This window comes from Haematobia irritans, chromosome 1, assembly GCF_050003625.1.
Source record: "Haematobia irritans isolate KBUSLIRL chromosome 1, ASM5000362v1, whole genome shotgun sequence".
Taxonomy (NCBI): domain Eukaryota; kingdom Metazoa; phylum Arthropoda; class Insecta; order Diptera; family Muscidae; genus Haematobia; species Haematobia irritans.
The window spans coordinates 87594373-87612129 of record NC_134397.1 but is presented as its reverse complement, the minus strand read 5'-3'; the positions used below and the strand labels follow the sequence as shown (position 1 = coordinate 87612129).

General features: G+C 39.0%; 1 long non-coding RNA gene across 1 annotated transcript; it reads left to right on the top strand.

The window, feature by feature from the left end:
• The first annotated feature begins 15641 nt into the window (after positions 1-15641).
• Positions 15642-17066, top strand: LOC142239890 (uncharacterized). Its single transcript, XR_012723132.1, has 2 exons — positions 15642-15941; positions 16001-17066. It is a non-coding gene; the product is annotated as an uncharacterized LOC142239890 (long non-coding RNA).
• The last annotated feature ends 691 nt before the right edge of the window (positions 17067-17757 follow it).

Sequence of the window (17757 nt, the reverse complement as noted above, 5' to 3'; positions counted from 1 at the left end):
AGGATTGTGTCCTAAACTGCAAACACAGTGGGAAGGCCCATACAAAGTCATCAAGAAGATCAATGATGTTGTATACCGGATTCAGAAGGACGACAGCCCTAGATCAAAGATGAAAGTTGTACATCTGGAACGATTGGCTCCTTACGGAACAGGTTCTGTGCCTGTTCGGGACGAACAGGCTTAAGCGGGAGGCAGTGTTACGAATTTGATAATTATAGATATAAGTTTATTTAAATTAGTTTCCGTTAATTTAAAATTTAAAATTGTAACGATAAAATTTCGCTATCACTTGTTGGAATCATCTATTCATTTTCTAGTATTTTCCTGAATTTCTTTTATGTTCTTTTGTTTGCTTACCGAAATGTTAGTTCTTACTCTCTCATAGAATGACAACCCCTTTGCTTTGTTATTTTGCTTTCTCATTTCATCTCATTGTCTATTGTCATTGTTGTTGTAGTAATGCGAGCATATATCTATGTGAGTGTGTATGTGTTTGGTAGCCACCAGACGAATTACTTAATGGTCGTAGATCGTTCTAGCATTATCTAAGAATGTTCTGGCGTTGCCAGAATATTGTAGTGCTACCAGAATGTTCTCGTATTGCCACACCGTCATATATAAAAGCGCTCGCATGCTGCTAACGAGTCAGTCTTGATTAAAGCGTCAAACGAATAACTTCAGTGTGAACGAATTGTAAAGTGTGAAGTCATAGTAAATAAATTGTAGATTGTCGTTATTTAAAAGAACTGTGTTTTAATTGTCGGGTAATTAAAAACGCCTAAATATAAAAACGTAACAGTATTTACAGCACGATCGTATCTCGCCTTCATTCTGTTGCTGACCATTTTTATTTTGTTGCGCACTGATTCGTGAACTTCTCCGAAAGTGTTTGGGATGTCGTTTCTGTTTTCTTCCATGGCGAGCTCATAAGGTTTAGCGCCGAATATCAGATCTCCAGGCAACTTTAACTCAGTTCCGAATAGAACATTGGCCGGTGTTCGAGAGGTGGAATCATGAATGGCCGATCTATAGGACAGCAAAAACTTTGGTATATGCTCGTCCCAGTCCCTCTGGCCGTTGTCCACCACTTTTCGAAGATGTTCCTCCAGGGTGCGATTAAACCTTCTACCATGCCATCGGATTGTGGATGTAATGGCGTAGTCCTCGTTTTCTTGATACCAAGGGATTCACACATCTCTTTGAATATGGCCGATTCAAAATTTCTTCCCTGGTCTGAGTGAATCTCGGACGGCACACCGTAGCGACATATCCAGTTTTTGTTGACCACATCCACAATCGTTTTTGCCTCTTGGTTTGGAATTGCATACACCTCCGGCCATTTGCTGAAGTAATCCATGACCACAAGGACATAACGGTTTCCAGAATCACTTACTGGGAAAGGGCCTGCCACGTCCATTGCTATTCTTTCAAACGGGGCTCCAGGTCTATACTCTTGCATAGGACCTCGACTTTTCCTTGTTGGACCTTTCGCCTTCATGCACTTCTCGCAATTGGCTACCCATTCAGCAATTGATTTCTGGCATCCAACCCAGTAGAATCGTTGCTTCACTATCTCGGCGGTTTTGGTTATTCCCAGATGACCTCCACTGGGACCATTATGGAACTCCGCCAAAACGTCTCTTATTTTGGAATCTGGAACGATGATCAAATTTCGGCTGCTTTTGCCATCTTCGCTTTCCCATTTACGTTGCAGGGATCCATTGACTAGAACTAAACTATCCCATTGAGCCCAGTATGATTTCATAAGTGGACTTTCGGCTGTGATGTCTTTCTTACTGGGCTTCTTGTTCTCTTCCTTTGCCGAAATAATTTTGTTCAAAATGGGATCTTTACGCTGTTCTGTTGGCCAGTCCACTCCAGATTCGATGTGTAACAGCCGAATATCAACAATATCCTCCTTATGTTCAGCTTTCGAGCAGTGCTTGCATTCTATACTGCAAGGTCGACGTGACAAAGCGTCAGCGTTACCGTGTTTTCCACCTTTTCTATGCTCGATACTGAAATCATAGCTTTGGAGCCTCTCGATCCAACGTGCCAGTTGAGCTTCCGGATTCTTGAATTGGAGCAACCATCGTAGAGCTGAGTGATCAGTCCTGAGCAAGAAGTGTTGTCCATACAAATATTTATGATAATGTTTTACACTCTCTATGACGGCTAGCAGCTCTCGTCGCGTTACACAGTAGTTCTTTTCGGGTTTGGACAACGTTCGGCTGAAATATCCGATGACCTTCTCCTTGCCGTCTATCTGTTGGGATAGCACACCTCCAATACCATGCGCGCTAGCATCTGTATCCAAAACAAATTTTTCGCCCGGAATAGGATACGCTAGAACAGGAGCTGAACATAAAAGTTCTTTTAAATGTTGGAATGATTCCTCCTGTTCGTCGCTCCACTGGAACTGCTGACCCTTTTGCGTCAATTTATGGAGACTAGCGGCGATGCTGGCGAAGTTTGGGACGAATCGTCGGTAATATGTACATAACCCAAGGAAACTTCTTAATTCGTGGAGATTTCGGGGTCGTGGCCAATCTCTGACAGCTTGGATTTTGTCTTCATCGGTGGATATGCCCTCTGCAGTCGCATGATGACCCAGGTATTTAACTTCCCGCTGGAAAAGGGAGCATTTCTTTGCGTTAAGGCGTAGACCAGCGGCTGACAATTGCTGGATAACGTCTTTCAAGTTCTTAAGGTGCTCGTCAAATGTTTTGCCCATCACTATGATGTCGTCCAAGTATATCAAGCACGACTTCCAGTGCAACCCCTTCAGTACCCGCTCCATCAATCTTTCGAAGGTAGCCGGAGCGTTGCAGAGCCCGAACGGCATTACATTGAATTGCCAGAGACCGCCATTAACGCCAAAAGCCGTTTTTTCCTTGTCTTTCTCGACGATCTCTACTTGCCAATATCCACTCTGCAAATCAAGCGTAGAAAACCATGTTGTTCCGGCTAGTGTGTCCAACGTGTCATCAATGCGTGGAAGCGGATAACTGTCCTTTTTGGTGACATCATTCAGTTTTCTGTAGTCCACGCAGAATCGGGTACTTCCATCTTTCTTTTTGACCAGCACAACTGGGGAACACCAAGGACTTGATGATGGCTCGATCACTCCACTCTCCGCCATTTCCTTTATGAGCTTTTGAACTTCGTCTCTTTTTGCCAGGGGAACACTTCGTGGTGCCTGTTTTATGGGCCTTTCTTCTGCGGTTTTAATTTCATGTTTCACTACAGATGTTCTTCCTTGATTTCCCTTTTCAGAAGCAAAAGCAGAGGCGTTTTTCCACAACAATTGCTTGGCTTTATTTCTCTCTGACGGCGATAGATGACGTGTCCAAGCCTCGAAATACCCTTCCAGATGTTTTCTCACTGCTCCATGTGTCTTTGATGAGTTGCCTTCCAAATTGACTATTGCCTCGGCTGGTGTACATTTTCCAATATCAGAAAATTTTACAATTTGCTCATGATTGTCAGACAAGTTCAAGACACGAACTGGTATTAGTCTCTCTTCGTTCGTTGTTACCAGGGCATTTGCTATCAAGATGTTGTTGCTTTTGTTTTCTGCTGGTTCAACAACCCACAATTGGCCGACTTCACAATCTCCATTCATAGAAACCCATATAATTGCTTCGGCATTCGGTGGTATAGACTCTGACTGGCTCGTTGTCAAACGTCTGACAGGTGTATTCCCGTCGTATCCCACGTTTACCGTTATTTCGGCATCGCACCATGTCATTACACGGCGCTTCATATCCAAATTGAGACCAAAAGCAATCATGAAATCCGCTCCAATTATAACTTCGTCTACTATATCGGCCACAATGAAATCATAAGTAACGGATTTGTTAGCAATAGTTAATTTTACGGTGACCTTTCCATATACGGTTGCGGGTTCCCCTGTAGCCGTGCGTAGCTTGACTCCAATCAGTGGTGTAACTTTTCCTTTTACTAAATCAGATCTAATGATAGACTTTGATGCACCAGTATCCAACGTCAAGGTACGCTTGTCGCCATTAATAACACCCGCAATAGTTAAATTGTTATTTTTCTGTTGAACTATTGCTATGGAGATGGTGGGGCCATCGTCTGTGGGAGCCAGCTCTTGCCCCGCTGAACTAGCTCGATTTAGTTTAAAGGTGACTCACTTGACTGTGGGGTCACCTTCTTATGGCTATTGTTTGATGGGGATGGCGATTTCGATCTTGATCGCTTACGACGTGCTTTACATTCCCGAGCAACATGTCCAGGCTTATCACAGTTATAGCACTTCATTCTGGATTTTGTTGTCTCCTGCTTCATTTCTTGCATTGCCTGCTTAACGGCTTCTTTCACTGAATCAATCACGGAATTTGATTCGTCATTCTCAGTCTCCACCTTACGTACTTTGTGAACTTGAGGACGTGCTAGTACTCTCGCTGTCTCTTGTGCAAGGGCAAATGTTACAGTTTCCACATATGTAGCTTTTTGTGACGCATATGTTGCACATTTTATGTCTGGGTCCCGAATGCCATTCACAAAGGTCTCAATTTTGATGCGGTCCACAAGTGGGTGACTCTCTCCTGGATATGCCAAAAGCACCAACCGCTCAACCTCTGTTGCAAAGTCTTGTAGAGTCTCATTTGACTTCTGGACTCTTCCTCTTAATTCCATTCTGAAGATGTCTTGCTTATGTTCTCCGCCGTACTTACGTTGAAGTGCCGCTATTACTTCATTATAATTATTTCTAGAGGCAGCGGGAATGCTTTGTATCACATCAGCGGCGTTGCCCTTTAATGCCAATAGAAGTTCAATGGCTTTGTCATTGTCGTTCCATAAATTTCTAGAAGCAACCATTTCAAATTGGAATTTGAATACATCAAATGAAGTTGAGCCATCGAAAACAGGAGGTTTGGTTTTCGAGCCCTCGATAACGCGCACTGGTCCACCTTTAATTTCCAGCTCTGACATTTTTCTTTCAATGTGTAGAAACCTCTCATCATGAACCATAATTTTCTCATCCACAGAAATAATCTTTTTATCCAGCTCCCCAATTTGGCTTTCGATATGGTCCACACGTTTTTCCATGCCTTCAGCAATTTGTTGAATATTCTCATTTAGAATTCAAGAATTTTCGTCCATCTTTTTTGAATTTTCGTCGAATTTTTCTTCCAATTTTCTAGAATTAGCTTCCATCATTTTGCTCAAAATATTGACCATCGATGTGTAATCAACAACATTAGGAGCTACAGATGGAGTTTCCAAGGCGCTGGCTACTACTGATTCGTCAAGATCTTCCTTATAATCGAACTCATGTGTTTCGATATCAATATTGCGCCGCTCGAACTCTTCCAGTAGACGCTTTTGAAGCTGGGCCTTATTGCCTGTTGTCGGCAGCTCCAGTTTGCTCAATTCCTTTTTTAAGTCTTCCACACGAAGCTCATTAAACTTCATTGTAGATTTTTTTTTTTTTTTTTGTTATTTCACTTCCGACACCAATTGTTACGTTTTTATATTTAGGCGTTTTTAATTACCCGACAATTAAAACACAGTTCTTTTAAATAACGACAATCTACAATTTATTTACTATGACTTCACACTTTACAATTCGTTCACACTGAAGTTATTCGTTTGACGCTTTAATCAAGACTGACTCGTTAGCAGCATGCGAGCGCTTTTATATATGACGGTGTGGCAATACGAGAACATTCTGGTAGCACTACAATATTCTGGCAACGCCAGAACATTCTTAGATAATGCTAGAACGATCTACGACCATTAAGTAATTCGTCTGGTGGCTACCAAACACATACACACTCACATAGATATATGCTCGCATTACTACAACAACAATGACAATAGACAATGAGATGAAATGAGAAAGCAAACTAACAAAGCAAAGGGGTTGTCATTCTATGAGAGAGTAAGAACTAACATTTCGGTAAGCAAACAAAAGAACATAAAAGAAATTCAGGAAAATACTAGAAAATGAATAGATGATTCCAACAAGTGATAGCGAAATTTTATCGTTACAATTTTAAATGTTAAATTAACGGAAACTAATTTAAATAAACTTATATCTATAATTATCAAATTCGTAACAATACTGAGGGCTTCCAAGAAGAAGAATTGGTTCTGCTATTTAACCCGCAACGAAAGAAAGGACTGTGTCCCAAACTGCAAACACAGTGGGAAGGCCCATACAAAGTCATCAAGAAGATCAATGATGTTGTATACCGGATTCAGAAGGACGACAGCCCTAGATCAAAGATGAAAGTTGTACATCTGGAACGATTGGCTCCTTACGGAACAGGTTCTGTGCCTGTTCGGGACGAACAGGCTTAAGCGGGAGGCGGTGTTACGAATTTGATAATTATAGATTTAAGTTTATTTAAATTAGTTTCCGTTAATGTAAATTTCAAATTGTAACGATAAAATTTCGTTATAACTTGTTGGAATCATCTATTCATTTTCTAGCACTTTCCTGAATTTCTTTTATGTTCTTTTGTTTGCTTATTTTCATGTAAGTTCTCACTCTCTTTGATAACAACCCCTTTGCTTTGTTATTTTGCATTCTCATTTCATCTCATTGTATATTGTCATTGTTTTTGTTCTTGTAGTAATGCGAGCGTATATCTATGTGAGTGTGTATGTGTTTAGCAGCCACCAGATGAATGACTTAATGGTCGTAGATCCTTCTAGCATTGTCTAAGAATGTTCTGGCGTTGCCAGAATATTGTAGTGCTACCAGAATGTTCTCGTATTGCCACACCGTCATATATAAAAGCGCTCGCATGCTGCTAACGAGTCAGTCTTAATTAAAGCGTCAAACGAATAACTTCAGTGTGAACGAATTGTAAAGTGTGAAGTCATAGTAAATAAATTGTAGATTGTCGTTATTTAAAAGAACTGTGTTTTAATTGTCGGGTAATAAAAAAACGCCTAAATATAAAAACGTAACAATATATTGATGCCAATATTGCTTGGAGCATCACTTCTCAGCCAATTCACCACTTCTCTTATTGATAATATTTCAGCCTGAAAAACACTACAGTGATTAGCTAATCTTTTCGCTATTCGAAGTTCCAGATCTTTAGAATATACTCCGAAACCTACTTGTCCATCCAATTTGGAGCCTTCAGTGTAGGAATCTATATATATATATAGTTTATTCCCCGGGGTCTGTGTACACCACGCCTCACTGTTGGGAATTAGAGTCTCAAACTTTTTGTCGAAAAGTGGTCTCGCTAAAGTGTAATCCACTACGTTAGGCACATCTGGCATTATTTTGAGGACCGAACTGTGACCGTAACTTTTTTCCGACCACAGCGATAGCTCGCGCAACCGCACAGCCGTTGTTGCAGCTGACTGGTTGGCCAAAATGTCTAAAGGCAATAGATGCAGTATAACATTAAGGGTATTTGTTCCTGTCTTGCTGAATGCACCTGAAATACACAAGCACGCCATACGCTGTACTTTGTCTAAACTTGTCGGCTGGTGAAATGCCGGCCTACAGACTATAGCACCAGATAGCATTATAGATCTAACCACTGCCGATTATAGCCAATGCACAATTTTTGGTTTTAAGGCCGGTATGCACCTCTAGCGAAATTTTCGGTAGCAAAAATGTATTTAAGTCTACAACAAAAAAACAGGGCTGTGTACAACAAATTTTAAACCAGCTAATCGCTTTTAAAAATTGTTAATATATGTTCCAAATATTCCTCAAATAAATTGTTTATTATTTACAGACCTTTTAAAACTTGTACGCACACAATGATTGTAATAAATTATATGTTTGCTGCCAAAATATGCTTTTGACAACCCTGTTATTTTCATTAGAGGTGCGTACCAGCTTACGAAATTGAACGCTACCGAAAATTTCGTTAGCATAAATAGCAATGCATATCTTATGGGAATGAAATTTTTCGCTAGAGGTGCATACCGGCCTTTAGTCCCCACTTTTTCCCTATTGCCTTTTTGCACGAGTATAAAGCTACCGTTGCTTTCCTCGCCCTTTCTTCAATATTAAGCTTAAAGTTCAGCTTCCTGTCCAAAATAACGCCAGGGTATTTTGCACACTCACTAAAGGGAATTTCAATACCCCCTAAGGAAATGGGCCTATCCCTGGGAGTTTTGCGATCTTTGCAGTACATGACTAGTTCTGTATTTGCAGGATTTACCCCAAGACCATTATCTTTCGCCCATTTCTCAGACATCTGGAGGGCCCTCTGAATAACATCTCTGATTGTGGATGGGAATTTTCCCCTGACTGCTAGAGCCTGTTACGTGTACCCTTTTGCGACTATGGGATATTTTTTTATATGGACACCGGCTAGCCTTGTCGCCATCTCTGGGGGAGTCCCATCCCAATATCCCAGTCCAGGCCCGTATACAATAAATAAAAGTCCTAACTCACAAACAAACAAAACACAAACACCACAGTCACATTCCATTTTCGTGTTGAAGGTCGCCTTATGGCCTTCGGCCGCCCGCCCTACCTTGGTCACTATGTCCTTTTTCCTTTTACCATGACCCCTGTTCCCCGCCCCACATCACACCACTTACCTTACTTTACTTCCCCTCAACAATGAACTCTAACACATCATTATTTTTAGTTTAAAATTCACACAAAGATCATATTTATTAAAATAAAACTATTAATAACCCTAACACAAAATTCTAAATGTCCTAAGTATGTTCTTGTATTATTACTATTTATAAAATTATTTATTATTATTTTTCTATTACAAACTAAATTTAATCCAAAAGGTTTAAGCAACAATAAAAATCAAATTTTTAAACAAAATCGAGTATCAAATCTTTCAATTTATCAAGAGCACAATATAGATAAGAGTATTTCAAAACGAATGATTATTGCAACCTATATATCATTGAAGTTAGAATCCACAAGTTATGGGTCAATATACAGTCAAACACAAACAAAACAAACCCTATTTTCCTATCCTAAATGATCTCGCTTAGGTAAGTACGAAAAAGGGTAATAACTGAATATAAAACGGAAAAGTTCAATATTAAAACACTAACCTTGGGGAAGTCAACGCCAAAAAAAAACTAACTAAAATGGGTTATGAAGAATCAAAAATGGGATAAAATAAATCAAAATTTAAAAATAAACTACATAAATATTAACGATACAAATATAAATAATACAAATACTTGCATACAAATATCTTAAAACTATTTTTTTTTTTTCAAATTTCATTCGTCAACGTACAATTAATTAGCCGCCTTCCAATATAATTTTTCTTGTAGAGACAGCGGATGCATGCAACAGATTTGTTGGATGTTGGTTGATTGGCGGAGATCAAAGCTTTCCAAACACTGGCTTATTGGTATTAGTGAGAAACACACTCAGATGCTGGACAAGCTTGAAATTACTATCTTTCAATAGAACAAAAAATGTGGACAGAGTACAAAAGCACAAAGCTGAATTTAAATGTAAGATGGTTGTGTTTCACTTTACTTTTTTTTCCCCTTTGTTCTGACCGACATTTTCTATTTTTATCAATCAGACATTTCTATCTTTAACCATTTCAACCTATCTCTTTTTACTCTATATCTAGCCTCTTCTAGTTTTTCCCCTCCAAACTTTGTTTTAAAAAAAAAATCCCACTGTCTGTTACAAGATTTTATGAATGAATCGTTACATACACTGCCTTACCGATCTACCATACGAATTCCACTAACTACTAACATCGTACTACTCGTAGTAAAGCATGGCAACAGAGGTCGGTAATAAAGTAAGCTGTCAAAAACCAACGTGAACATACCTCAGAGTCGTTCTGTCAGCCACACATTCTCCGCCTCATTTTTACAATTTTATTAATATTTTCCTTTCTTTCTTTTCAGGTGCGCTGGAATCACAAGGAATTGAGTGTCAGATGAACCTCTGAAAGAAAATCTCCCCTGGCACTGGAATTTTCTTTCACAGTATTCTACTGGGGACAATGGACACTCAATTGTAAGCAACTGAGATCAAAATGCAAGCTACCAACAACATGTGCGGCAGGGACGCGTTCGGCAAAGTTTAGTCTCCCTGCCGTACCTGTACAAAATACCATACAAATTTAAACTTACAGTCAGAGCATTGAGTTCCAGAGAACATGACCATCTCCAGGATATGTGAAACGGCATATCATCCGGCATTGGATATACCATTTCACATCTCCATAGATGACCACGTTCTCTAGACTCATACATAAGATATATGTCTGTATGTATGCATGGCGGGGACGCGCTGGGCAGTTGAAGTCTCCCCGCTATGTATAATCGCAACACCACAGTACAAAATTTTTGCATGGATTCTGGGATATATGATCATCTCTGGACTGTCGAAATACAATATCCCCCGGCCTTGGCTATTGTATTTTACAAATCCACAGGCGAACATATGCCCCCGAGACTTGCATAATAAGACATACACAACAACTCCCAAAAATAAACAACAAAAATAAACAAGAAATATGATTGAAGCTGAGTACAACCACTATTTAGAGAGCGCCAAGTAGGCGACAAGGCCTAACTGTAGGAGGCCTCTGTCAAAATTTTTTTTAAAAGGCCCAAAGGCAAATGTAGACCAATAAAAGGGCCACGCAACAAGCCACATCATCTGCGTATGCCACCACTTTTATCCTTTCTTTTTCTAGGGTCACCAGAAGGTTACTTATTGCAACATTCCAAAGAAGAGGTGATAGAACTCCTCCTTGGAGAGTGCCCCTGTTCACATAACTTTGTATGTTTGCTTGTCCTAGTATGGCTGAAATGCGTCTCTTCCTTAGAAGTTCGTCTAACAGCCTAAGTATACCTGGATCAACATTCAGAGTTGTCAGTCCATTTAATATCGAGCTCGGATGGACGTTATTGAACGCCCCTTTGATGTCTAGAAACGCCACGATTGTGTATTCTTTGGCAAATAGTGAGCTTTCAATAAAGCTGACTAGTTCATGTAATGCTGTCTCAGTAGACCTGCCGCCCTTCGAGTATGCATGCTGTCGTTTCGAGAGCTAACTTAAATCGACGCTAGTTCTAATATAAATATGTATCATCCTCTCCAGAGACTTAAGTAGGAATAAGGATAAGCTGATTGGTCGGAAATCCTTCGCACTCGAGTGAGAGGCTTTTCCCGCTTTAGGTATGAAAACGACTTTTGTTTCCCTCCACTTTCCTGGGATATATGCTAAGTTGATATATCCTATATATATCGCCGACAACCAGGGGATGATTCTGTCAGTCACTGCTTGTAACTACGCCGGAGTAATTCCATCAGGTCCGGGGCATTTGAATGGTCCAAAGCTATTTAACGCCCATTTTATTCTAAATTCCGATTCAATTTCCTCGATAGGAAACGACCGCTGGGCCCCTGTGGCACCGCCAGAACATGGTTCAACCGTCTGATTTTCAGAAAAATGTGTGTCCAATAGTACCTCCAGCGTCTCCTCACTGGACATTGTCCAATTGCCCTCCGATGTTTTAATGAAACCTGGAGCGGTGTTAGTGGATGCTAGTATCTTCCGTAGTCTGGAAGCCTCGGACGTATTCTCAATGCTGATGCAGTAATTATTCCAAGAGTTATGCTGAGCTTTTCTCAGTTCTTGCTTGTATTCTTTCAGATTCTTCTTTTAAGCGTCCCAATCCTCAGGAGCTCTGGTGGACTTTTCTTTGTTGAAGAGCTTCCTGTAGGATTTCCTCATATTACTTAACTCGGTAGACCACCATCGATTTTTTCCCCTTGGCTTCCCTCTAGGGCATGCAGCTTTCAGTGAGATGTTGAAGGCCTTAGTAATCCTCTCCACTGCGTGTTCGATATCTTGCACAGTGCTCATATTTGTCTCTGGTATTTCCGGTATCATCATATTGAACGATTCCCTATACCTATTCCAATCAGCTTTCCTAACATTTGGCGGAAATATGATCTTGGTGGTATGAACATCTAATTTGAAACTGATGTAGCGATAATCTGAGAAGCTATGTTCACTTAAATCCTGCCAATCAGATATCATTTCATTCAGTTCTTGCAAGGCCAAGGTGACGTCCAACAATTCTTTCCTGTTTTTGGCGACAAAGGTTGGGACATCTCCCTTATTGAAAACTTCCAAATTAGTACGCAAAATAAACTCTAGGAGTGACTCTCCTCTTGTATTAATATCACCACTTCCCCATATACTATGATGTGCATTTGCATCGCATCCCATAATGAGTTTTGTTTTTGACAATGACTCCTCAACTAAGGTGTTAACGGCACATGGAGGCATCTCCCTATCATGTCCCATGTAGACCGAAGATACCCAATATTTGCATTTGGCTATTTCTAAACTGGCAACGACAGTGTCTGTATTGCACATTGAAGGAAGCAGATACAAGTTGAGCTCGATTTTAACAATTATACAGGCTCGATTTACATCATTACCAGTATACTGCAATACTTTGAATACCGGAGTACTTAATTCACATATTTTTTTTTCTATAAACATATAGTTTTTAAATAAGAACTATATCTATGTCCCCTTTCATCTGGAGAACTTTTAAGGCGGCACATGCAGCCTTACAATGGTGAAGATTTATTTGGAGGATCCGTAGGACCATCGAGATTTTCAACAACCGTCACATCAGTATCAATCGAGTCATCAAGAATGTCTCTCTTCAGAGATCTCGGTGACTCTCGCAATAAACATAAGTTCAAGTTTGGTGAGTTTTGAGGCAGTAGAAACCTCCTCTCGCATACGGTGTCTATCCATGTCTGCATCTTTGGTATCTCCCTCGACTTCGCAAGAGGATCCGCTTATTTCTGATTCAGACAGAGGCTTGTCGATTTCCGAATCCTTTAGCTGATCGTTTTTATATGCCTTCATTTGTATATAATGAAAGTCAAAATACATACACGGGCCTGAGACTTTGCTAGATGTGGCAAAGACTGAGTGTTCAATATAAACACTGCATCCCGTCTTGGTCCATCCACTTCATCCAAACGGCCAACCTTCCAATCAGCTGTTGGAAGATCTGGATTGCATTGTTTCAATCTATTTAAAATAGATTCAGGGTCAGGAGGGTTTGCAGGTATCCACGCATGCGCTCTAGGTCTAGCCGGCATGTCTTTCTTCTCGACTAACTCTAGAGCAGCTCCTTCCCAAACTTCACCAATTAGTATCAGAGCAGCTTTAAAACATTCTATAGACCACTGGTCCTCAAATGCGACTAGCTTAAATCGTCCTTGATACCAACCAGCCTCTTGGTGTCGAGGATCTGGGCCGGGAAACTTTTCCAGCACCTGTGAGTTGACGCCGTTACCTTGGAAAAGGTTCGACTTGTCAAAGTGTCGCCACCTGTCGACCCGTCTACAGGTCGACTAATTGGGCCTAACTCTTGGTCATTGCCCAAATTTATAACTCCAGTCGATACCCGTCCACTGGGCCCTGAAGTTAGCAACCCAGTGGATGCCTTTGAATTTCGCTTCAAACTCGTAGTAGGTACTTATTACGATGATTTTATCCGCTATTAAAAAACACGTCCGTTCCGTTCGAAGGTTGAATGAAAATCTCTAGTGTATCATGTAGTGTACTGTTGATACTAATGTCTGTTTTTTGTTGAGAACGCGATTTTCTCAACAATTTCTTAACTTGAATTTTACTCTAATCCTTTGAAAAATTGTTGCAATTTAGCATTTTGAAACGTTTGTGTTTATTGGGACACATAGCCGGATATTTTTAATCTACACCGAAAAAAGTGAACCGACGACGAGCATATACCAAAGTTTTTGCTGTCCTATAGATCTGCCATTCATGATTCCACCTCTCGAACACCGGCCAATATTCTATTCGGAACTGAGTTGAAGTTGCCTGGAGATCTGATATTCGGCACTAAACCTAATGAGCTCGCCATGGAAGAAAACAGAAACGACATCCCAAACACTTTCGGTGAAGTTCACGAATCAGTGCGCAACAAAATAAAAATGGTCAGCAACAGAATGAAGGCGGGATACGATCGTGCTGTAAATACTGAGGGCTTCCAAGAAGAAGAATTGGTTCTGCTATTTAACCCGCAACGAAAGAAAGGATTGTGTTGTAAACTGCAAACGCAGTGGGAAGGCCCATACAAAGTCATCAAGAAGATCAATGATGTTGTATACCGGATTCAGAAGGACGACAGCCCTAGATCAAAGATCAATATATATATATATATATATATATATATATATATATATATATATATATATATATATATATATATATATATATATATATATATATATATATATATATATATATATATATATATATATATATATATATATATATATATATATATATATATATATATATATATATATATATATATATATGCCAACGAGACTGTGACGAGCAATACCAAAGCTGTCGTATACATCAGCCATACATGATTCCACGTCACGAACACCAACCAAGGTCCTATTCGGAACGGAATTGAAGTTGCCCGGATATTTGATATTCGGCGCTAAATCCAATGAGCTCACCATGGAAGAAACCAGTAACGAATCAGTGCGAAACAAAATAAAAATGTTCAGCAACAGGATGAAGGCGAGATATGATCGTGCAGCGAACACTGAGGGCTTTAAAGAAGGACAACTGGTTCTGCTATTCAACCCGCAACGAATGTGATATTTCTAGATATAAGTTTATTTAAATTAGTTTCCGTTAATTTAAATTTCAAATTGTAACGATAAAATTACGTCATAACTTGTTAGAGTCATTTCTTTATTTTCTAGTACTTTCCTAAACATCTTTTGTGTTCTTAGTTTTCCAATCGTTCATTGTAAAAGTAACGCCTTTTGTTTTACTTATAATTGTAGTAATATGACCATAATCACTTATGTTATGCCTGCACGACATCTACCAGAAAGTAGAATGCACTAGATTATTATCATAAGCCTAAAAGCATGTGTGCCATATCACCTTACAATAACGCCCGATAGAAAGTTCTAGATAGCCAAGACAATGAACATAAGCCGATAAATATGTGAGTACCAGATAGTAGTAGATTAATCTAGAAGGTTGTAGGCCAATTACCGAGAACGTTCGAAATCGTCATATCTCGGTATATAAAACCCTAGCGGAGAGAGCTGTCAAGTCAGTCGTAAGCTAAAGTTTATACAGTACACATCGTAGAGCAAATAAGTGAAACCTATCAGTTAAACAAATAAATTGTAGATTCTTGTTATTTGAAAAGAACTGCGTTTTAATTATCGGGTTATTAAACACGCCTCAAGTGCCCAGATCTCCCAACATTCTGCCGGGCTATATTCTTAAGTTAGTGGACTGTATTATATAATTACATTCTAATGTTTGAGTTATATAAATTTATAATCATTAACGTATTATTTAGGAATAACCTAAATTAGAAATAATGTTTATATAATCATTGTGGTAGCAATGTTATTTCCAAATCTATACTTTACTTCCATAAAGTGTGAAGTGAAATAATCTGTTGCTATTTTTAGCAGATTGGCCGTAGAGTCAGTGACAACCTCCTGCACAAGGATTTTGAATTTGGCGTAACGGCTAAATTCTTGTCCAATGCTAAGCGGATCCGGTCGACATTCATCTTGTCAAAGGCTTTGTTTACGTTTAGTAGGTTTGTTTACATTCTTTGTTTACATACATATTGCTTTTATTTACATTGTGTTATTTGTATGGTGTTAGTTTTACGAGACTTTTGACTACTTGTTAGAAACTGGAGAGAAAATAAAAGAATTTTCTTTCAAAACTCTTTTATTTATAAATAATATGTTCACAAAAACCGAATTCGAAGTTCGCATAATTACAATTCGGTAACAGCTGAAAGAATCACAATATGATGGAGGCATAAGGCAAATATATGTTAATGACCCACATTCAACCCACATTCATTTCTTGCAAACATCATATCCTAACATCAACATATTGAAACCGATGAAGGTAATTATTGCTATTATATATTCCTTAGGAATACAATGACAAATATTCTCCTATTCCAGATAAAACAAAATCTGAAAGGAAAATCATCAACAAATTCCATGTTTTGTCTTCAACAAAATATTACCATTGGATTTCAAATGTGTCGCTTCTATGCAGAAGCCCTCGATAGAGAGTCTGCACGGTTTAACTCTGTCCTCAATTATATGACTAAAAATATAAACGCAGAGGGAAGAAAATTTGATAATTACGATCGTTGGGTTCGGCTTTGCGTGCTTTACTATTGGAAAGTGGTCTTAAACTGACGCAATTACGTAAAGAATCCACAATCAAATTACTACGCAGCTGCTTTAAAGCTTTTCTTGATAACAAATTTAGCGAAATCGGACAAAAAATCACTTATCCCAGCTGAAAGTACTCGATGAGAGGACAAAAGTGATTTCTGAATTTTGCTAGATTGGTTTCCGTGCGTTTTTTATGAGCCTAAAAAGTTTATTCGCCAAATTCGATTTTGGGCACATTTTTGCAATTTTCGCATGGCCATAGCTCGAAAACTGCTGTGAATTGTATTTTGAAATCTTCAGCAAAGATGTAGCACTTTACTCGGCCAACAAAAGTGATGAATATATTATGGCGGAAAAATGTCATCTTCATGCTCAAAACACCAAGAATGTGAAAAAAATTACGATGGTTTCACCGATTTTTTCCGTTTTTCGACTACAGCTCGAACTATTATCACAGGGATAAGTGATTTTTTGTTTGGAGCCAAAAAGTTGAAAATTGCGTTACAGTGTAATTCTCTGCGATATAGTACAAAACAATGAATTGTGTAAATTATACGGCCCGGGAAAGAATGTCCTGTACAAGGTTGTAGAGCATTTACAAACTATTCAGGTAATGGGCGCCCACAACGTCCTCAACGGCAAAAAGCATATAATGAATTTATTTTATTGGCTAAACCCCCCCAAAAAAAAATATAGACAATTTGGAAATGCAGAAAATTCTGAACGTTGCTGAATTGAAAATAACAGATAAAAGGATTGCAGGTTACTGCCACTATATTTTAACATTAGGTTAATGTATTTTATTGGTATACAATTTTGAAAATAAACTGAGAGTTATGTTTTACTTTTGCCAATTTTTTCTTTAAACCAATTTTTGTATGGTTGTTAGAGGGTGTATACTAACATCATGTACCAAATTTTAGCCGGATCGGATGATGCTTCTCTTAGAGACTCCGCAAGCCAAATCGGGGGATCGGTTTATATGGGGCTATATATAATTATGGGCCGATATAGACCAATTTTTGCATGTAACATCATGTACCAAGTTTCAGCCGGAACGGATGATGCTTCTCTTAGAGACTCCGCAAGCCAAATCGGGGGATCGGTTTATATGGGGCTATATATAATTATGGGCCGATATGGACCAATTTTTGATTGGTTGTTAGATACCATATATTCACACCATGTACCATGTATTGCTGCATAAAAATTAGATGTTACTTTAAATTCTCATTCACACAAAGCCAAAAAAATATATACCTCGATCTTTTTTTGCCTCGCCCAACAGTCATTCCTAATTTCTGGCAAATGCGGTTGTAAACCCTTTGGAAATTTAAAATATTAAAAATAAAACATACATGGAGCTGCCCACCTATATACATCACTTACTATAAACCGGTTTATCATGAATTTCAATGGCTGGCACAGACAAAGGTAACTCTTTTGTAGTATGGCTCTCATGGCTCACAGCCACGTCAGATTGATGCCTTTTAGATGTCGGAGGTATTTCAGTTCTATCGCCCATTTCAGACATT